Below are 23,430 nucleotides of genomic sequence, written 5' to 3' on the forward strand. Positions count from 1 at the left end.
GACCGAACTGCGCATGCGCAGTGGCGTAACGAACGCCGTGACGTCATGACGTGCGGCAACTGTGGAGCTGTACATTTAAAAGGGCAATGTCCTGCTAAAAACCGACAATGCCTACGATGTGGCAAGATGGGCCACTACGCTGCCTACTGTCTAGCGGTTCAACCAATGGATCCTACACATCTCCGACAACCTCGCAGACACGTCAGGACCGTCCAGCCCGTACATCAAGACATCCAGCCAAATGACACAGATGACCAAGATGCCTTCCGGGTTTCAGTCATTGATGTGAACAGGGTCAACACCATCAATCTGGCCGATGAATGGAGTGCCACCCTGACGGTCAACCGATCGCAGATCACTTTCCGCCTGGACACTGGCGCATCCGCCAACCTCATAGCGTATTCAGCATTCCATGCCATGAAGGTCAAACCACCTATCCAACCATCCCGGTGCAAGATGGTTGACTATAACGGGAACGTCATCCCGGCCATGGGATCTTGCCAGCTCCAGGTGACACACAAAACGTACACGGCCACACTCCCCTTTGAAATTGTTGGCTCATCGAAAGATTCCTTGCTGGGCGCACAGGCATGCAAGGCTCTTCAACTTGTACAGCGAATTATGTCTCTCTCTCCAGACGACACATCCGACTTCCTGGATGCTGACTTCAACGCAAATCTCCAATCGCTCCTCGCTCACAACCAGGAGGTATTTGAAGGCATGCGGACACTGCCATTCACATACAAAATTCGCCTCAAACCGGACGCCATCCCGGTCGTTCACGCACCTCGCAGGGTTCCTGCGCCACTTAAAGACCGCCTCAAGTTGCAGCTGCAGGATCTCCAGGACCAAGGGGTCCTACCCAGGGTCACGGAGCCCACGCCATGGGTCAGCTCCATGGTGTGTGTCAAGAAGCCCTCTGGCGAGCTCCGCATCTGTACAGACCCTAAAGACCTAAATAATAACATTATGCGGGAACACTATCCCATACCTAAACGAGAGGAAATCACCAGTGAGATGGCCCAAGCCAAAATATTCACCAAACTGGATGCTTCCAAAGGATTTTGGCAGATCCAACTGGACCCGTCCAGCCGAAAGCTATGTACTTTTAACACCCCTTTCGGCAGATTCTGCTACAACCGGATGCCATTTGGCATCACCTCAGCATCCGAGGTCTTCCACAGAATAATGGAGCAGATGATGGAAGGCATCGAAGGGGTAAGCGTATATGTGGACGATATCATCATCTGGTCCACCACTCCGCAGGAGCACATACATCGTCTCCAACGCGTTTTCGCCCGCATACGAAACAATGGTCTGCGCCTCAACCACGCCAAGTGTGCCTTTGGCCAGACCGAATTGAACTTCCTGGGGGACCACATCTCCCGATCAGGGGTCCGTCCCGATGCGGACAAGGTAAGCGCCATCACAGCCATGCCGCGGCCGGCCGACAAGAAGGCTGTACTACGATTCCTGGGCATGGTCAACTTCCTCGGGAAATTCATTCCCAACCTTGCTTCCCACACAACGGCTCTGCGCCATCTCGTAAAGAAATCTACAGAGTTCCAGTGGCAATATACACACCAGCTGGAATGGGAGAAGCTCAAACACAAACTGGCCACGGCACCAGTGTTGGCGTTCTTCGACACGTCTCGTCCCACCAAAATCTCAACTGATGCCAGCCAATCTGGTGTTGGAGCAGTGCTCCTGCAGAAAGATAGCACGTCGTCATGGGCCCCGGTTGCCTATGCATCACGGGCCATGACCCCTACGGAACAGCGCTACGCGCAAATTGAAAAAGAATGCCTGGGCTTGCTAACTGGTTTGGACAAGTTCCTAGACTATGTGTATGGTCTTCCATGATTCACGGTCGAAACTGACCACCGCCCCCTGGTCAACATAATAAACAAGGACCTGAACGACATGACCCCTCGCCTCCAGGGCATCTTACTTAAACTCAGGAGGTATGATTTCCAACTGATCTACACTCCAGGGAAGGACCTCATCGTGGCGGATACCCTATCCCGAGCAGTGAGTACACCACCAGATGCGGAGGGGTTCGTATGTCAAGTTGAGGCACACGTGGCTTTGACAGCGGCAAATCTGCCGGCTAACGACCCCAGTCTGGCCCGCATACGCGCAGAGACAGCGGCCGACCCCCTTCTACAGCGAGTGATGCGCCACATGACGGAAGGTTGGCTCAAAGGGCAGTGCCCGCAGTTCTATAATGTGCGAGATGACCTAACCACCATTGATGGGATCCTTCTGAAGCTAGACAGGATCGTCATTCCGCACAGTATGCGCCAGATGATTCTCAATCAAATACACGAAGGCCACTTGGGAGTCGAGAAGTGCAGACGGAGGGCCCGAGAGGTGGTATATTGGCCGGGCACTAATGACGATATTGCCAACATGGTACTCAATTGCACAACCTGCCAGAGGTTTCAGCCGGCGCAACCTCCTGAGACGCTTCTGCCCCATGAGCTGGTGCCGTCCCCCTGGGCGAAGGTGGGTGTCGACCTATTTCACGCGCTTGGCATGGACTATATTATCATCATAAACTACTTCTCCAATTACCCAGAAGTCATACCCCTACACGATCTGACGTCGTCTGCAGTCATCAGGGCCTGCAAGGACACCTTTGCTCGCCACGGCATTCCGATGACTGTCATGTCGGACAATGGGCCCTGTTTCGCCAGCTGTGAATGGTCGTCCTTTGCCGCATCATATGGTTTCACACACGTAACATCCAGCCCTCTACATCCACAGTCAAATGGAAAGGTGGAAAAGGGCGTTCACATTGCCAAGCGGCTCCTCTGTAAGGCTGCTGCTGCCAGATCGGACTTTCACCTCGCCCTGCTGGCCTATCGATCGGCCCCGCTAGCCACGGGTCTCTCGCCAGCACAGCTACTGATGGGTCGCACCCTCAGGACAACTGTGCCTTCCATCCTGACACCAAAAACGGACCATGCTAAGGTACTGCACAAGATGCAACTGCAGCGTGATCGCCAGAAGAGTCTGTACGATACAAGGGCGACTGATCTTTCCCCCCTGTCCTCCGGGGATAAAGTCCGCATTCATCTGCCAAATGGTGGCTGGTCAGCACCTGCCGAAGTTCTCTGATGTGTTCCTGGTACGCATGCCGGATGGATCAGTGCGTCGCCGCAATCGGCGAGCCCTTCGCCGCCTTCCACGCTCGCAACCGAACAGTGCACACACGCCGGGTCCTCCACTGGTTCCCGAGGATGACTTCGTGGAGCTGCCACAGATCATGCCCCTTCCATCGCCACCCGTGGCCAGGCTCGCACCTCAGCCGGTGGTTCTCGACCCACCCTTGAGACGGTCAACCCGAATTCGTCGCACACCTACTAGATTGGACTTATGAGACTGTTCACACGTTAAAGTTGAAAAACTATTGTATTGTAACATGTTACTGTTTTATCATTCCAGATATTGTTTGACCGGACCACACTTCAAGGTTTTTCGTCTTCCTGTTTTGTTATGGTACAACCTCGTTAGCATGACACACCCGACATCGCCCCATGTATATAGTTACGCCACATGCACCTGCTGTAAATATCACGCACACATTCGTATTTATAACCACGTAGGCACATAATTTTGTAAAAAAGGGGGGATGTCATGATATTCAAACACACACATCATGATAGACACACCAACAGACAAATCAGCACACACAACACGACAACCAATCATAGACAAGGACAGAGACAGTATAAGAGAAGAAACACGACACCTGGTGGCCAGTAGATCTGGAGACCAGGACAAGGACAGGACCTGATTAACATCACACACAGGGAGTCACCACGTGCAGAGTATCAAGACAGAACTGTAAATAACAAGTTGAAATAAAACAGCGTTGTACCAAATACAACCGTGTTGGTTCATCTGTACATCAGAACACCCAATACTACAGTTTCAGGCGACCGAAGGCCGACTGGAAAATCCCAGTCCCAGTGCTTAACAACAGAAACAGGATTGGGAAAACAGCGTTTGTTGGTGGTGGTAATCTCTGGAGGTTTCCTTCCGTTCCCAACCTCGATGGGGCCTGCAATTCAGCCCCATAAATCAAACAGTCACATACAATTAGGAGCTCTGCCTGTTTGCTATAATTGTACACCATCAGCCTGTAATGGCTGATAGTCCAGGATAATATGAAGGTTCACTATGGGGTCACATGTGATTGAATTACAAATGTAAAGCAGAAATGAACTACCCAAGAAATAATACACCTCAGTTCTGTGCTTCGCAGGAGAAGTTCCTTTGTACAGATAAGCTGACAAGGACAGTGTTGGCAGAAAATAAAAAAGGCAACAGATGTGCTCCTTTGGTAAATTTTTGTGGTTTTAAACTGTGATTACCAGCTTCATAAAATCAGAAATTTGGGATATGGGTACCTTTCCGGGGATGTAATGTGTCATCACATATTTGTCTTTTGAATGCATGGAGCCCATTGTGGAAGTGCTACGTATGGGTTAATCAGATATTCCTGTTTAAAGCCCCTGAGATATTAGCCCAGATCTTCCAGTCAGTGTTGGAGAGGGTGTATCTCGCACTACTGTGATTTAATCAGCTCACTTACTGGAAGATGGAATTGGGCAGTCAATGTTGAGGATAATTCCAGTGCAGCCACTCCCCCTTCTGTGGTTATGGCCATCTGATCTCGCTGTCATTGAAATTATGAAGCAATCCAGGCAAGGGTAGAATGTAAACTTCCTGCACAAGTACCACAGATGTGCAAATGTTTGGGACTTCCTCAGGGCCCCGATGTGCATAAGTAACGTAAATTGAATCTGAGGTCTCTCCCCAAATCGGACGACTTGGGCCATTGTCATTGACCTTCGACATTAACTTTGGCTGGAATTCTCCAGCCGTTGGGATTCGCTGTTCCCTCCGATAATGCTTCCCCACCCCACCGCTTTCCCGGAAGCGTGAGGTGGTTTCAACGGGAGATCCCATTGACAAGCGGCGGGAAGACAGAATCCCGCTGCCAGCGAACGGCACGCTGCCGGGAAACACGAGGCTAGGGAAGCAGAGAATCCCGCCCCTTTGTTCCTGTCTCCAAAGAGGCTGATCTGACCTGCCAAATATTTGAAATGAAAATGAATGAAAATCGCTTATTGTCACAAGTAGGCTTCAAATGAAGTTACTGTGAAAAGCCCCTAGTCGCCACATTCCGGCACCTGTTCGGGGAGGCTGGTACGGGAAATATTTCCAGCGTTTTATGTTTTCGTTCAGAATACCTGCATCTGTGGTATTTTGCTTTTGTTAAAGTTCTTTGTTGTTTGTCAAATGGTATAACAATTGATTCTTTTCATGTTTTCTTGATATATATTTTAATGGCTGTGCAGGAGGTACAAGTGCAGGAAAGCAACAAAGAAATACAAGATAAACATATATTAAGAATAATAATCTGGACTAGTAACACTGCAGAGGTGAAATGGTGTGTGTGCAGCACAGCATACCTCAAAAAGAACACTTTCCTTCTCCCCTCCCCCATCTTTATCCTTTGCTTCTTCCATTCTGAACGGCACTTGCACTATCTCCGATAGAGCCGGTAATATTCACTTTATCTGAGCAGTCTGGTTCTCCAGCATTCAGCCTTTTAAATGCCCATAACGGAGCCATATTCTGATTATACAGTGGCAAAATACAGGGATGGCAACAGTACAGATTAACAGGGCATTTGTCATTGAATTGTCAAATGATACAGCAGGATGGGAGGCCATTCAAACCGTGGTGTCTGCACCAACGATCCAATCAATCCTTCTCCCCTGCCCTTTCACCAAAGCTTTACAAATCTTTCTCCTGCAAATATTTATCTGATCCACTTTGGAAAGGGCGGCACAATGGCACAGTGGTTAGCACTGCTGCCTCACAGCGCCAGGGACCCGGGTTCAATTCCGGCCTTGGATAACTATAGGTGTGGAGTCTGCATGTTCTCCCTGTGTCTGCGTGGGTTTCCTCCAGATGGTCTGGTTTCCTCCCACAGTCCAAAGATGTGCAGGTTAGGTGGATTGACCATGCTAAATTGCCCCTTAGTATTCAAAGGTTAGGTGGGGTAACAGGGATAGGACGGGGGGGAAGGGGTGGGATTGGGTGCTCTTTCGGAGGGTTGGTGTAGACACGATTGGCCGAATGGCCTCCTTCTGCACTGTAGGGAGTCTATGATTAAGTTGCAATTTAATCCAAAGATTCCTGTTATAGATGCAGTGCAAATTATGTCTGATAGTCCAAGGCAGCACAACTCAAATGTTTGAAGATAATCCTAACTAACCCTAAGGAACACACATGATAAGAATGTTAAATATTTTTAGAAACTGCAAAGTTTGGTCCAATCAACGCACATAGACTAAACCAGATGTGGTCTGCAGGTTTCTTTCTTTTCTTCTTTACTTGCTTTTCCGCTGTTAGATCAGAATACTAAGCAGTCTGATATATATGAACTAAATCTTCGGTGACTTTTATACGAAGGTATTTAAATATTCACAGCACGAGGTGGCTAATGGGAAAACTATGCATTACAAAGAGGCTGCAACTAGTCCTTACTGAACAGAATGAGCAGCTGCCATCCACATTCCCTTGGAAAGCAATACCCAGCAGCCGCTCTGCATTTTGTACTTTTCCATTCCAGTTGTCACTAATGTCTCGACTCTGGCTATTAATATCGATGTCTGAAACAAGTATCAGTTGAGGAGTATTCGCGTATTCGGGCAAGTATCTGTGAAAGCCACCAGCAGCATCCTGCCAGTTGAGGGTGCATAATTATAATGCTTACGCACCATTGCAACAACACTCCACACTTGCATAGTGTTATTAGTTTAATAAAATATTACAATGGACTTCGCAGAAGTGGGTGGTCAGGCATCAAATTTATGGAATTGTACCTCCAGTAGGGAGATGCCCTGCTGGAAACACATACTGGAAATCTGGACTGACTCTCCCAAATGTTCTCAAATAGTTATGGAAAGCTTCCCAATATCTGCTCACAGTGGGAATAGCTCCCTGCTGGCAGTGTGATATCGTAATATCACCCCACATGAAGCAGATCTATTGCATTCAGGAATTGCTCTTTTGTACATAGCTTTACGGTAGGGTAGAAATGAACAACTGGTTTATTACCAGTATACACAAAACAACAAAACCATAACTCCTCTCCCCAAAGGGCCCCCCACCCTGACCTACTCCCAGTCGGGGTTTTTATATGGAGCAGTTGGGGAAACCCGCCCCCAATTACCGGGAAGTTCATACTCAGCTGATTAAGGGGGGAATTGTATGGAGCACAATCCTTGGCTCCCAAGGGGTTGTAACAGAGGCGTCATGATGATATTGGATCACAGGTTGTGTCAACAATTTAAAAAATCATTGTTTGCTTAAGGTTTTGGAACATCTGCTGAGGCCAAACATTTTCCGGCAACCCACAGGACAAGATTTTTTTTTAGAATAGGCTGCTCCTTGCTTCCTGAGAAGCAGACCGCCATCGTACTTTGCAGGGAACCAGGGCTGTTACTCCAAGGTGTACAAATGGAACGGTTTGATGGAAATCCAGACTTCATTAAGCGCCACCTTTTTGGATTTGCACAGGCTTGGAAGGTGCAAGGTTGGTTCCAACTCTAGCCACCGCTGCCTTGGTTTATGACATTTGTTCAGTATCCATAACAAAGGTTTGATGATGTCCATGCGTTTATGAGAGTTATGTTCACCAGGGCACAGAAATAATGATTTCAGTGATATGTCTGGAAGATTCCTCCAATTTGGCCAAAGCGTTATGCCTCAGCACTGATTCACAGATTGGTTGTGCAACTGATAATGCCCTCGGAACGTATGAGGGCAGAAGGCTGTTGAGAGTGAATACGTATGCAGCATTGGCAATACTGGTGACAAAAGGCATGATTTACCATAGATTTAAGGCAAATCTTAAAGACAGGGAGGGTGCTGGAGAAACCGATGAGTTGAAGGAGGGAGCATTAGGCCCATGCAGCTGATCATTCTAGAACCATGAACAAGAAGAATGGAGGGCTGAAAGGAGAACTTGGAGGGCTAAAGAAGGTCACAGAGATAGAGAGGCCATGGACATGAATGAGATTAAATTTGAAGTGTTTGAAAAGTGGAACTTGCGTAGAATTTTGGCGGCAGAGTTTGAGATGACTTTTAATTAACGGTGAGTGGAGGGTGAGTGTCAGAAGAACATTAGAATAATGAAGGTGTATTTTAGCTATATGACAGATGGCCACTGGAACGTGTGGGTTGCCTGCCCAATCCTTAAGGCAGGAAGTCCATTCCATTTTGAAGGAGGGCTTCTTCACCAAACAGCCATTGAGTTCTATTCCCCAAACAAGCAGCCTATTGTCATTCACTGGCTGTGGACCGGTGTAATATTTACTTGGCCATGGTAAGGGGTGGGATAACAGGGGCTAAACAGAGAAAGTTGAAGTGGCAGCAGTTTCATATTATTACGTGGGATTGAGGTACAATCCTTCTCCCCCTGTCCCCACAAAGATACGTCAACAGTTACTTTCTCAGGCCTCTTCCTTTTGACCTTTACTGAGTGGAGTGTCCATCAGACAAGCTTCTCCCAGTAAAACATTAAAATTGTACTGGGATCATATGAACCTCATGGGACCTGAATGTGCCTACAGTAATGCAGATCCCATCTAAATCTGGCAGGTACCTGGGCCATCCAGTTGAAGTCCCTGGAAATATGGCAGTGAGAGTGAACCTGTGTCTATAGCTATTGCCGCTGCCCCATTTCCTCTGTGCCATCAGCCAAATTGAAGGCAGGGGTAACATAACAATGAAGGCCGGTTTCAGCAATGGACGGGTTGAGGTAACAGTGGAGGAATCGGGCAGTCCTTGTGATGGGGGTGATCTGAATCTCAGCTCAGGTTGAAATAGAATGGTGAAGGTGCACTCTGTGATGGTGGTCAGGCAGGGGTATGGAATCAAAGGCGGGAAGATCAGCTGATCTGTGGTTCGGACTGAAGACGGTGGCTTCAATCTTCCAATTGTTACCTGGAAGAGCTTTCTGCTTATTCTACACTAGAGGTCACACAAGCAGCATGCAAATCAGATGCAACAGGGGGGGTTAAGAGTTATAGTGGCATCATCAGTGTACATGTCAAATCCCACGTGTTTTAAGATGATTTCATCACTTCAACATGCATGATGACCTGCATGAGAATGTATTCAATGGGCAGCGTTTTAGGTGAATGGGGGCGAACGGGGAGACAAGCGGGCACAAATATTCACACCAATCACCAGCAAGCCAATTAGTCCCCGAGGTCATTTTACCTGGGGTGGGATCAGTGACAGCAGTTTCATGGTGGTTAAAGATCTATGAAAGCCTTTAGGTCAGAAGCCCTCCAAACGCCTCCACCCAAGATATGAGGCTTAGGCCTGTTCCTGGAGGTGCCCTCCCAATGGCCGAATGGATGGCCAGCACTGCAGACAGACTTTGAGGCCTGGTTGGTCGCCTAATAAAGTAAATCTGCCTCCATAATTGTGGTCAGGCTGCTGAAGACATTTTTAAATATAAAGGAGTAAAAAATGGGAGGGAGGGTGCCTCAAAATGGAGATGCCCTCTCTCTCTCTCTCACAGAACTGCAGGCTGCCGTTCCTTCACCGGTGGAAAGCCTCCTCTTGGCCCTCCACCTGCACAGCCCACCCACCGCCCTTGATTGGAAGACACACCGCACTCTGCCCACTAATTGGCTCATTCGGAGAAATTCACTGCCTAGCAACTGTTTCCTACAGAAATCCACATTTGATCCCAATGCAAGGGGCAAATTCCTGCCCAACAACAGCTTTGGCATTACTGAAACCTCCATCATACCATTCATTAGCCTGTCAAACAAGCAAGAGACAGTCAAGCCTGAGGCCTGCATGGCAACAGTTTAAGCAGTTCTGAGAGATGTTCGTATTAGTTTTACAAAGCCTGTCAGGGGGTGCGGCACTCTGCTGTGGAAGGCCCTGGAAGGAAATATCACCAAGTGAACTGCAGTCTTTTGAATATGACCAGCAGATCCTCATATCTCCAGGTGGAATCTTCCAGACTAGTCAATATCTGTTGAAAGTGTTCTGAATGCAGTGCCAGCTGCAATCAATTGTGCAGTGATAGTAAAAGGGTGAGTGTGTGTCTATGCTTCATTTAACAGACAATGGATATGAGCTAACTCTCCAGGCAGCTGGTTTCTGTTCCTCCTTTGCCTTCCTCACCTGCTCCTGATTAACACGGCATCTTGAGGTGGGCTTTGTGCAACCATGGCGGCACAGTGGCTAGCACCGCTGCCTCACAGCGCAGGGACCGGCGTCCAATCCGGCCTTGGGTAACTGTCTGCATGGAATTTACATTTTCTCCCTGTGTCTGAGTGGGTTTCCTCTGGGTGCAGTCCAAAGATGTGCAGGTCGATGCACTATCAATTACGATGAGACGAGAGTAGAATGTAATCAAGGCTTTATTACTGTGGTAATCACCACTGTTGTACATATTAGAAGATGTGAGATAAGACCCTGTACTACAGGTACAGGGGTGTCCCTGCCTGCTGGCTCCGCCCAGTAGGCAGAGTATAAATATGTGTGCTCCCTTTACAGCAGCCATTTCGCCAGCTGCAGTAGGAGGCCACACAACTTAGAGTATAAAGCCTCAGTTGTATTTAACTCTCGTCTCTGTGCAATTGATCGTGCATCAATTTATTACTCTAAGATTTTCAGAAGATGGACCTCCGCATCAAGCCGGATCGCCTGCAGCTGGATCAGCAATCAAGCGACGCCAAAAAGGACTTTCAACACTGGCTAGCTGGTTTCGAAGCTTACATCAGGTCTGCACTAGACCCAATCCCGGAAGCTCAGAAGATCCAGATACTCTACTCGCGGCTGAGCTCCAAAGTCTTTCCTCTTATCCAGGATGCGCCGAACTACGACAAAGCCATGGCGCTATTGAAAGAGAGTTACGCCCAGCAGACGAACACGCGCTTCGCCAGACACATACTCTCTACTCGCAGTCAACACCCTGGTGAGTCCATAGAAGATTTCTGGCGTGCTTTAATTCCCCTGGTCAGAGACTGTGACTGTCAGGCCATCACGGCCACGGAACATTTGAACCTCCTCATGCGTCTTCATTACGGGGATAGGGCCAGACCTCATACGCCAGCGACGTTTAGAGGTTGCGGTCGGTGGAAGGGAGGGGCCCTTTGAAGTCCACGCTGAGGCGTTCAAAGGGGCGGGAGGCCTTCACCAGTCGCGCACGGTCTGGCCGGTAGAAGTGCGGTTTACACTCCGCGCAGACCTGGCAGTCTCTGGTGATAGCCCTGACTTCCTCGATGGAGTGGGGCAGATTGCGGGCCTTAATGAAGTGGTAAAAGCACGTGACTCCCGGGTGACAGAGATCGTCGTGCAGGGTCCGGAGTCGGTCCACTTGTGCGTTGGCACATGTACCTCAGGACAGGGCATCGGTGGGCTCGTTGAGCTCGTTGATCCTCCACCTCAAGATTTTATCGTTTTTGATCTTACCCCGCTGTGTGTTGTTAAACATGAAGGCAACCGACCGTTGGTCAGTGAGGAGAGTGAATCTCCTGCCGGCCACGGAATGCCTCCAATGTCGCACAGCTTCAACGATCGCTTGGGCCTCCTTTTCGATGGAGGAGTGCCGTATTCTGGAGGCATGGAGGGTGCGGGAATAGAATGCCACGGGCCTGCCTGCCTGGTTGAGGGTGGCGGTCAGAGCGACGTCTGATGCATCGCTCTCAACTTGGAAGGGGAGCGTCTCGTCGACCGCGTGCATCGCGGCCTTGCCGATGTCGGCCTTGATACGGTTGAAGGCCTGGTGAGCCTCGGCCATCAGTGGGAAAGCGGTGGATTGAATGAGTGGGCGGGCCTTGTCCGCATAGTTTGGGACCCACTGGGCGTAATACGAAATGAACCCCATGCATAATTTGAGGAACTTGGGGTAGTGGCGGAGGGGCAGTTCCATGAGGGGGTGCATGCGATTGGGGTCGGGCCCTAGAACTCCGTTCTACACCACATAGCCGAGGATGGCTAATCGGTTTGTGCTGAACACGCACTTCTCCTTGTTGTAAGTTAGGTTGAGGAGTGTGGCGGTGTGGAGAAGTTTGGAAAGGTTGGCGTCGTGGTCCTGCTGGTCATGGCCGCAGATGGTGACCTTGTCCAGATACAGGAAAGTGGCCTGCAGCCCGTACAGGTCAACCATTCGGTCCATCTCCCGTTGGAAGACCGAGACCCCTTTGGTGACGCCGAAGGGAACCCTAAGGAAATGGTAAAGGTGGCCGTCTGCGTCAAATGCAGTGTATTGGCGGTCCGCCTTACGGATGGGGAGCTGGTGGTAGGCAGATTTCAGGTCCACTGTCGAGAAGACCTGGTACTGTGCAATCTGATTGACCATATCGGATATGTGTGGGATGGGGTACGTGTCGAGCTGCGTGTACCGATTGATGGTCTGACTGTAGTCAACGACCATCCTGTTTTTCTCCCCAGTTTTCACCACTACCACTTGGGCTCTTCAGTGGCTGTTGCTGGCCTCGATGATACCTTCCCGCAGCAACCGCTGGACCTCAGACCTGATGAAGGTCCTGTCCTGGGTGCTGTACCGTCTGCTCCTGGTGGCGACAGGTTTGCAATCCGGGGTGAGGTTTGCAAACAGGGAAGGCAGGTCGACCTTAAGGGTCGCGAGGCCGCAAACAGTAAGGGGTGGTAGGGGCCTGCCAAATTTCAGGGTTAGACTCTGGAGGTTGCACTGGAAGTCCAGGTCGAGTAGCAAGGAAGCGCAGAGGTTGGGGAGGACGTAGAGCCGGAAGCCGCTGAACTCTATGCTGTGGACGGTGAGGGTGATGATGCAGTAGCCCCGGATCGCCATGGAGTAGTATCTGGAGGCCAGGGAGATTCTTTGGTTAGCGGGGTGTACCGCGAGGGAGCAATGCCTTACCATATCGGGGTGGATGGAGCTCTCTGTGCTCCCGGCGTCCAGAAGGCAGGGTATCTCGTGCCCGTTGACCTTCACCTTTGTCGAAGCGATCGCGAGGTTGTGCGGTCCAGACTAGTCGATCGTGACCGAGGCGACACGCAGCTGGTCGTCGGTGGTTGAAGGCGATGAGCGGCCCGATGAGGTGCCCGACGGGCAGAGTTCCTGAGGCGGGTAAGATGGCGGCACCCTCGGGCCGCACGTGGCCTGAGGAGAGGAAGATGGTGGCGCCCACTGGCGGCACGTGGGGGGTGCAGGGACAATAACGGTGATTGAGCGGGCCTGGCACACTGCAGAGAAATGTCCCTTCTTGCCGTTGGCCTTGCAGAGCGCGCTCCGCGCTGGGCAGCGCTGCTGGGGGTCTTTTGTCTGTCCGAAGAAGTAGCACTTGGATCCCCCGGGGTTGGTTGGCTGCCACGCGGCGCAGGCGTGGGGTTGACTGAGGGCGGTCGCTGATGGGGTTACGATGGGGTGGCCGCTGGCGGGGTCCACGATGCACGGGGGGGGGGGCCGTGCAGTCGGGGGCATAAGCCTGTACGTTGCGTGAGGCAACCGTGAGCGAGAGCGCTAGTTTCTTGGTCGACGCGAGGTCAAGCGTGGCCCCTTCTAAGTGGTGCTGGCGGATGTAGTCAGACCCTATGCCCGTAACGAACGCATCTCTCATTAGCAGGGTCGAATGTTCAGTGACCGAAATGGCCTGACAGTCACAGTCTCTCACCAGGGTGAGCAGGGCATGCCAGAAATCTTCCACAGACTCACCGGGATGTTGGTGCCGCGTGGATAGGAGGTGCCTGGCGTAGATCTTGTTGGTCTGCTGTGCGTAATTCTTCTTCAGTAGCGCCATGGCCTCTGCATAGGTAGGCGCATCCTGGACGAGGGGCAAAACGTTGGAGGTCAGCCGCATGTACAGAATCTGGAGCTTCTGCGCTTCTGAGATTGGATCTGGCGCAGACCCGATGTATGCTTCAAAGCAAGCTAGCCAATGTCTGCTTGCCATTGTCTGCTTGAGGATGCAGCTGCAGGCGATCCGGCTTGATGCGGAGATCCATCTCTGAAAAATCTCTGTGTAATAAATTGATACACTATCAATTACGTTGAGACGAGAGTAGAATCTAATCGAGGCTTTATTACACAGAGGTGTGTGGCCTCCTACAGCAGCTTACGAAATGGCTGCTGTTCGGAGAGCACACACATTTATACTCCGCCTCCTGGGCGGAGCCAGGGATCTACCCCCACACCTGTAGTACAGGGGCCTTACCGTAATACCCATATATACAATATAATACAACAGTGGTGACTACCACACAGGTTAGGTGGATTGAAGATGCAAAATTTCCCCTTAGTGTCCAAAGGTTAGGTGGAGTACCGGGGATAGAGCGGGACCAGTTAGGATGCTCTTTCAGAGGGTCGCTGCAGACTCAATGGGAAGAGTGGCCTCTTTCTGCACTGTAGGGATTCTGTGATTCCAAATCATGTAACACAGTGCATCTCTTCTAATTAAATGAATGGCTTATTCCTTGAAGTCTAGGGACAAATATTCAATCCAGAGCATTGATCTGAATTGCTCTAAAATTAGACTCATTAGGGTGATTTGAGACAAAAAACAGATTAAGACATGTATGTATTGCTCTGAACATGGTATACCAAATGGCAGTATTCATAGGTAATCAGAGAAATCATGTATTATTCGTAACACGCTGTATAAAATGCCTTTGACAACTACATATAATGAGGCACTAACCATAATGGTTTCATCGCTAACATTGCACACATCTATTCTCTGGCACCCTCCTGTGGTTTGTATCTTGGTGAATTGAACACGCTATTCAAATTGTGATTCCTGCAATGCACTTCACAGTTTGATCATCCCCTACGGGAATCATGAGAAAACAAATCACTGATCTCCCAATGGGGCTCTTTGAAAATGAGCACCCCAGGGTGGGGCGCGGCGATCCAACACCTGGGTCCTGTTAAACCATAGGACATGAGCAGGCCCAAGTCAGGGCTGTGTAAGACCTATTCTTCCAGTAAGGGCCACGCTGGGAGTGAGGTGCTATGTAAAGTTTAACTTGTACACATTGTAGCACAATCAGTCACTCACGAGACGAGATGAGATGGGAGTCAATCGATGGCTTTATTACGCAGACTTGTTCCCCAGCAGCACAGTTACAGAATGCGGCTGCTGGGAGAACCCGGGCTCTTATACTCCGCCTTACTGGGTGGAGCCAGTAGGCGGCTGATCCAATCGGGACCCAGCGTCTATCCACCAATAGCCTCTCGGCATCACAGGGTACCGTAATACCCCCTATGCATACCACCACACACATGTAAATAAATCCACCTACATTTCCTTATGAGTTATTATAGATCACAACTGCTACGCTTAAAGTTACTTCCTGTACCAAAGTTTTCCAAAGTTTTATCAGTGATGATTTTGTGGTAATATTGCTGGACTAGTAATGCTTAGGTTAATGAGGATGTGGGTTCAAATCCTACCAGTGCAGAGAGAGGGATTTAAATTAATCTATTTTTAAAAACTGGAATATTGTACAAAGTTAATCTCAGTGGTGTAGCCATAACAGCTATCATTTCTTTTGTTGGAAACCCCCATCTGGTTCACTAATGTCCTTTCTTTGGGGAAGGGGCTCTGCTATACGTATCTGGTCGGGCCTACATGTGACTCCAGACCCACAGCAATGTGATCGATTTTTAACTACCCTGTCCCTGCAATATTTGAGCCACTCTATTCCAGGGTAATTAAGGATGGGCAACAAATGTTGGCCCAGCCAGCGAAGCACACATCCCATGAAAGAAAAAAGGATAAAAATAAGCACTGTGCCAACACTCACTGCAGTGCAGACCATAACCACCGCTAACACCAGCACCAGTGCAGGGGAATATGCACTGACATTATCAATACGGTGCTTTCAACATGACCAGAGGAAACGACATTGCTGGTGGAAGAAGAGGTCCCTCTTTCCAACTTCAAAGGAGATGGAAGCAAAGGAAGAAGGTGGGGGCAGGAGAAGGTCCAAACTGACTACCCTTGACTCATAGATAAATTTAAAAAAAGCTCTTTTCTTATCCGTTATTCTCGCCTATATTTCTATGTCTCTTACAGCCAAACTTCTGTCATATCAACAGGAAGTGAATCTTAGAGAGGGACAATCTTCAAAAAGCTAGGTTACCTTTCACCAAATTTCTCCTTTTCTTTCACTTCTTTGCACAATGTCAGCAACTAAACTGATCACTCTGAAATAACATTAAATCTTATATCCCTGATGTGCTCAGATAAGGGTATTTATTCTGATTTCAATTATGAATAAATACTGCAAGTTAATGTTGAGATTATTTGATATGTAAAATACTATTCTTCTTGATTGGCTCCTAATAATTGCTTTAATTGGTCTTTTGAACAACGAATAAAGCTCAGTAAAGTTTTACCTGTGAAGAGTAGTAATTATGTTACCGAGTGGATTATTGTTTTGTGACAACAGGGATATATTTGAAGTAAAAATCATCCTGGAACAATTCACGTATAGATTTTTTGGAAATCATTTACAGTGGAGACTAAAAACAATACCAAGAATATGTAAATAAAATGTGCAGTAATATGCAGCCGTACTGTTCACAAAAGAGTCAGTGCTGTAGATGGTGGTCTTAGGTCAAGGAACTGAAATGTTAACGCTGCTTCTCTCTGGAGTATTTCCAGCATTCTCTCTTTTCATTTAAGGCTTTTCCCAGTGGGCAGGAGATGGACCGGTTTCAGCACCGCACAATTCGTATGCTAATCCAGTTGATGTTGACCATTTATCTTCGGGTTGTTACCAAGTATAGTTGCTGAAATAAGCGGGGAAGACAGAAGCCAGCAGCATGAAATGCACTGTACAAAAACAAAAAAAAAATGAGTGCCAAGGAGATAGTTGTAAAAAAGTAATCATTTTAACGGAATGCCTCCTTCAGCTCCTGCTATACTTTCCAAGACATCTTATTGCGGGTCAGAGGTAGGGCGCTGGAACTCTGAGTCAATGCACAGCCATTTATGAACTCGACAACTGTTACTAGTTCATTATTCAACCTCAGTGCTCACACCAAGCAGATCGAACTGACACCGCGCCAAAACAGCCTACTGCATCTCCGATTGTTCTGCGAGAGACAGCATGTGCAATTTTATTAAAAGGAAAAGAAAAACAGCACTGAATTGTATCCCTGCTATCTGATCGGCACAGAAATTGTAAAATCTCGCCAGTGTTCTCACCAAGCACTGAAATGCAATGTTGCACCTCCCATGAACTGCCATGGCGAAACATCAGTCCTCTCTGCCTGTTGTTTGAGAGTGAAACTCAATCATTGTGATTTCACATGTCAACCTATTTTACTGTGTGTCTTCCTTCCAAAAATAAGCAATTCAATTTGTAGGAAATAAATAATTAGTGCATGAATCTTCCTCTCAGCAGTTAAATGATTTTACTACCAGAAACGAGATATATACGGGACCCTCGCTATCCTTCCGATGCAGTCCCACATGTACAAGGTCAGTACCCAGCCCAAATGTTTTCATTCATTTGTAAATACTTACAGCAGATTAGAAGGCAACGCCAATGAAAAAACTGATACTATCCTGAGACTGCTATCGATACAAACCTTCCAGCAGGTGTACCAGTCAGGAGTCAGACCCAATTGACTAAGTTTGCTTTTTGTAAATTCTTAATCGGATCTGAGCATTGCTGGCGTGGATAGAATTTGTTGTCCATCCCAAATTGCCCTTGAGAAGAAGGTTGTGTTGAGCTACCTTCTTGAATGGCTGCACTCCAAGTGTTACAGTTGCACCCTCATGGTTATAGAGAGGAAGTTTCACGATTTGGACCCAGCGACGGTGAAGAAATGGCGATATCGTTCCAAATCTGGGTGGTGCGTGACTTGGAGGGGAACCTACGCCTGGTGGAGTTCCCATGCAGTGACTGCCCTTGCTCTTCTAGCTGGTAGTGGCCAAGGGTTTGGAAGGTGCTATTGAAGGAGCCTTGGCGAGTGGCTGCAGTGCATCTTGTCTTCGGCAGATGGAGATCAGCTAACTGAACACAATGTGTCGCTCATGCACATTTGTGCACCGTGTATGATTTCCTACCTATGAAAATAAATCGATAAAATACCATATCATGATGAGCTAGACTGTTCCACATTTTTAAATGAGACTTCTGGGGCGGGATTCTCTGTCCCGCTGCACCAGTTTTCTGGTGTGCCCCCCACTGGCAGCGGCATTCTCCATTCCGCAGTCGGCCAATGGGGTTTCCCATTGTGGGCACCCCCATGCCATTGGGAAATTCGCGGGCGTGAGTGCGCTGCCGGCAAGATGGAGGATCCCGCCAATGGAGAATCCAGTCCTAGGTCTTTAGGGCTTAGTATAACAGACGGTTTGCAGATGATACTAAGATTGGTGGAGTTGCAGATAGCAAGGGGGACTGTCAGAGAACACAGCAAAATATAGACAGATTGGAGAGTTGGGCAGAGAAATGGCAGAGAAATGTTCAATACAGGCAAATGCGAGGTGATGCATTTTGTAAGATCTAATTCAAGAGCGGACTATACGGTCAATGGAAGGGTCCTGGGGAAAATTGATGTACACAGAGATCTGGGAGTTCAGGTCCATTATACCCTGAAGGTGGCAACGCAGGTCGATAGAGTGGCCAAGAAGGCATACAGCATGCTTGCCTTCATCGGACGGGGTATTGAGTACAAGAGTCGGCAGGTCATGTTACAGTTGTATAGGACTTTGGTTAGGCCACATTTGGAATACTGCGTGCAGTTCAGGTCGCCACATTACCAGAAGGATGTGGATGCTTTAGAGAGGGTGCAGAGGAGGTTCACCAGGATGTTGTCTGGTATGGAGGGTGCTGGCTATGAAGAAAGGTTGAGTAGATTAGGATTGTTTTCATTGGAAAGACTGAGGTTGAGGGGGGACCTGATTGAGGTCTACAAAATTATGAGAGGTATGGACAGGGCGGATAGCAACAAGCTTTTTCCAAGAGTGGGGGTGTCAATTACAAGGGGTCACGATTTCAAGGTGAGAGGGGGTAAGTTTAAGGGAGATGTGCGTGGAAAGTTTTTTACGCAGAGGTTGGTGGGTGCCTGGAACGCTTTGTCAGTGGAGGTGGTAGATGCGGGCACGATAGCATCATTTAAGATGCATTTTGACAGATATATGAATGGGCGGGGAACAGAGGGAAGTAGATCCTTGGAAAATATAAGACAGGTTTAGATAAAGGATCTGGGGCGTCATTCTCCGACCCCCCGCCGGGTCGGAGAAGGCCGTTGGCCGCCGTGAATCCCGCCCCTACCCCCGCCGAAGTCTCCGGTACCGGCGATTGGGCGGGGACGGGAATCGGGCCGTGCCGGTTGGCGGGACCCTCCGCTCAATTCTCCGGCCCGGATGGGCCGAAGTCCCGCCCAGAAATTGCCTGTCCTGCCGGCGTAAATCAAAGCTGGTATTTACCGGCGGGACCAGGCGGCGTGGGCGGGGTCCTGGGGGGGGCACGGGGCGATCTGACCCCGGGGGGGGTACCCCCACGGTGGCCTGGCCCGCGATCGGGGCCCACCGATCCGCGGGCGGGCCTGTGCCGTGGGGACACTCTTTCCCTTCCGCCTCCGCCACGGCCTCCACCATGGCGGAGGCGGAAGAGACTCTCCCCACTGCGCATGCGCGGGAAACTGTCGGCGGCCGCTGACGCTCCCACGCATGCGCCGCATTTCCGCCCCAGCTGGCGGGGCACCAAACGCCATTTCCGCCAGCTGGCAGGGCGGAAATCCCTCCGGCGCCGGCCAAGCCCCTCAATGTTGGGGCTCGGCCCCCAAAGATGCGGAGCATTCCGCACCTTTGGGCCGGCGCGATGCCCGTCTAATTGGCGCCGTTTTTGGCGCCAGTCGGCGGACATCGCGCCGTTGGGGGAGAATTTCGCCCCAGGTTCGGCGCAGGATGGGAGGGCCGAAGGGCCTGTTCCTGTGCTATAATTTTCTTTGTTCTTTGTTCTTTGGTACCTTACCCATTAAGGACATTTTTAAATTTCCTTTAAGGGATGTTTAGGGAACAAAAGAAGGAAAATCTGAAGGATGTCTTTGTGCAGTGGTCTATGCAGCTTTAGGTCCAAGTCACATTCATCTTTGGACTTCACAAGCTCCATATGTATGCTCCCTGCATCCCTGGTGAGACAGGGTGGTCGTTGAGGGTGTGGGTTTGGCAGAAAGGGAGCATTTCCTGGGCCGTGAAGTGCTCGGAAAGGATGCCCCATTCTCTATGACAGTTTCCCGATGCAGTAGTGGCAACTTGGCACTGGGAAGACCTCAGGCAGGAACCTTCATCCCCTCCCAAAGCCATTTTGCCAGTCTTTCCATTCTCAGGCCTTGGCCACTGGGCCGGGAAGCTCCAGCGTAAGTCTCTGGCCTCAGTTAAAGAACCTCAATCATTGGGTTTTCAAACAAATGAACATTGAAATTAATTCCGCCTAAGTTTTGCTATTACCTATTTAACTTTGTCATGAGGCACAGCTGTAAAATGCCATTTCATCGCTTGCAGGCTTGCATTAACTAACAAAGATAATCACTGTCATGATAAAAATTATATCTGAGCTGACCCTAGCCTCACCGAGATTACAGAGTTCAGCCAAGTCCCAATTAGAAATAACTAGGCTGTAAAAGAGCAGCCATTGAGAGTTCTGCTAATGAAATGAGAATTAATCTCAAGGCAAGGAAACAAAATTGTGCATGCAGCAATTTACAGACAGTGGCTTATTATTATACGGAGCCATTCCATCAGAAGCTTTACTCATTTCCATTGCTTCATAATTCAGTGGTTGAAGACAAATAGGCATCCCGCTGTGCCTAATAGATTATTCAAGGTGGAATTCTGGGCTACAATAATACTGGCTTTGTTTATTGTATATAGCTTTTATTTGTATGGCTTCTCATTCAGTCCTGTCCCTCAAGGCACACTGCATGAATCCGGTAGTGACTGTAATTGTTTTTAGCAATGTGACTCCATTTTGTTGATGGCGGATTAATTAAAATTGTGTTTTGTAAAAAAAATTGGGGGGGGAAGTATTTTCATTGTAAAAATGTAACCACCTAGGAACTGTTACAGCACACAGATTCATATTGTTATGTGTAGATGGGCAGGTTCTGGCTTGGAGTAGCTGATAAAGAGCTAACAGTGTGGTGATATTATTTACTGTCTCCAAAAATCCATATATTTGCTGTTTACCCAATGCCAGAAGCTGATGCACAGCTTCAATGTTTTTCTCTGGGCCTGATTTTGAAGTCTTGGTTGTAACCTCTGCCCACTTTTTTCTTACTTTTGGTCAGCCGGTTTGCCGGCATTTCAAGCTCTGGTTCCCCCCCAGGTGACCCTTGAATATCAACGTCCAGTGTCTCCAGTTAGGTGGTTTCCATAACTGGTTGACATTATGTGGAATATCTTGCCTAATTCCCTCTGACTGTACAGTTTTGATGAGGAGAACTTGCTTCACCCCACTTGATTTGCACCCTCGAACAACAATTCATGTTGTTGAGGGTAAGTCCAGACTCAGCCACACCATTCCAGTAGTGGAAGACATTCCTCTGGTTGAGGAGAAATGAGAAGAGGACTATGAAGAGAAAAATATACTTTTGAGCCAAAAAGCATTTTCTGAATAATTAAAATTTTTCCAAACACGCTGTATATTTGTGACCATTTAATAATAATCTTTATTGTCACAAATAGTCTTACATTAACACGGCAATGGAGTTACTGTGAAAATCCCCTAGTCGCCACACTCCAGCGCCTGTTCGGGTACACAGAGGGAAAATTCAGAATGTCCAATTCACCTCACAAGCACGTATTTCGGGACTTGTGGGAGGAAACCGGAGCACCCCGAGGAAACCCATGTAAACACGGGAAGAATGTGGAGACTCCACATAGACAGTGACCCAAGTCGGGACCAGGCGCTGGGAAGCAACAGTGCTAACCACTGTGCTACATTTAAGCCGATGGTCTGGATTTTAAATTCTCAATGTTCAGGGTGTGGGGGTGGGGCGTTGACTGCTAGTGCACAGGTCGCTTAAGAATAAGTGCAGCACATCTGTCAGTAACTTTTTAACCCAGCCACAACATTGACATATTGAGTGGGATTTTCCAGTCGGGCCCTCCAGCAGGATTTACCAGTGCCACCGAAGTCAATGGTCATTTGGCTGGCTCGCCTCTTCCACCGCAGCCGGGCCGGAAAATCCCGTCCGTTATTTCCGGGTTTCCTGACCAATGAGTTTGAGCAGATGTGGTAACCACCGACATGAGTCAATTTCAACTCCAGTGTTTGAAGGGACGGGACACGGCAAACAGGAAGTTTGATGTGTTCTGGAGTTGAGAGCGAAACAAAATGAAGTTACCAAGTGGGGTGGATCCGCTCAAAGGCTACACTTCCTTTTAGTGACCCACTCCCGGCTGTGATGCTGGCGACTGTAAGGATCCTCAGGAAAACCCTGTCCCCCACTGATGGGAGGAAGAAACCTGCCAGGGAAACAAAGAAGGTGTAGCTCGAGGTTGCCCATGAGGTTAGCAGCAGGATGGTGAGGCAACCATTGTGGATTCAATGCCAAAAGCGGTTTAATGATCAGAAAAGGTAGGAATGTGAGTCCAGCGGCATATTCACCTCCATCCTGATGTAGGTGACCACCCCTCCCCAAACCTGTCGCTCCTCACACCAATTTATCTTGCAGATGAACCCATCCCTCTCTGTACACACACTTTCTCACATTCCCTTCTGTCCATCCACCACTGGCACTCAACCTCACCTTTATGTAATGTCTCTCCTCCCCCTCATAATCACCGTCACCAAAGCTCTCCATCCATCCGTTCAACACACTCCACTCTCACTCATGGGTCTCGTTTCTCCCTCCTTTCAGGATAAGAGAACACAGAACACGATTGAACACCAGAGAACCAGAGGTGACCCTCCAGTCACCTCGCAAGTGACAGCTGCCGAGAGGGGGAGGCACCGGAGACCGGGCTCAATAGGTCTCTCAGTTACCTGGCGGCTGGATTAAATTTCAGGCAGCCCACATGACATATAACGCTCATCCGTGTTCAATTCACATCAGTGACAAGTGAAATATGATCATGTGAATAATGATCACTTAAAATATTCTCATTTTGGCAGTTTTAATTCATGTCTTTAATCTCCACAGGGACTTTAAACATCCCCCAGGAGGTTGTGCAGGAGAATGATAACAATTCCTCAGAGGAGGTCTCTCCCTCAAGGTCGCCATCACAGAGTTCATGTAGACTGGGCAACAGGTCAGACACTCACATTTCCGTGGGACCCTCAAGAAGAGTAGTTGGGTTTTCACCTGGTGACTCATACATCATGGGCGCGATCGAACCGAATTGCAACAGAGTCTCATGTCGAGCGCGT

Source organism: Scyliorhinus torazame, chromosome 12 (assembly GCF_047496885.1).
Source record: "Scyliorhinus torazame isolate Kashiwa2021f chromosome 12, sScyTor2.1, whole genome shotgun sequence".
Classification (NCBI taxonomy): domain Eukaryota; kingdom Metazoa; phylum Chordata; class Chondrichthyes; order Carcharhiniformes; family Scyliorhinidae; genus Scyliorhinus; species Scyliorhinus torazame.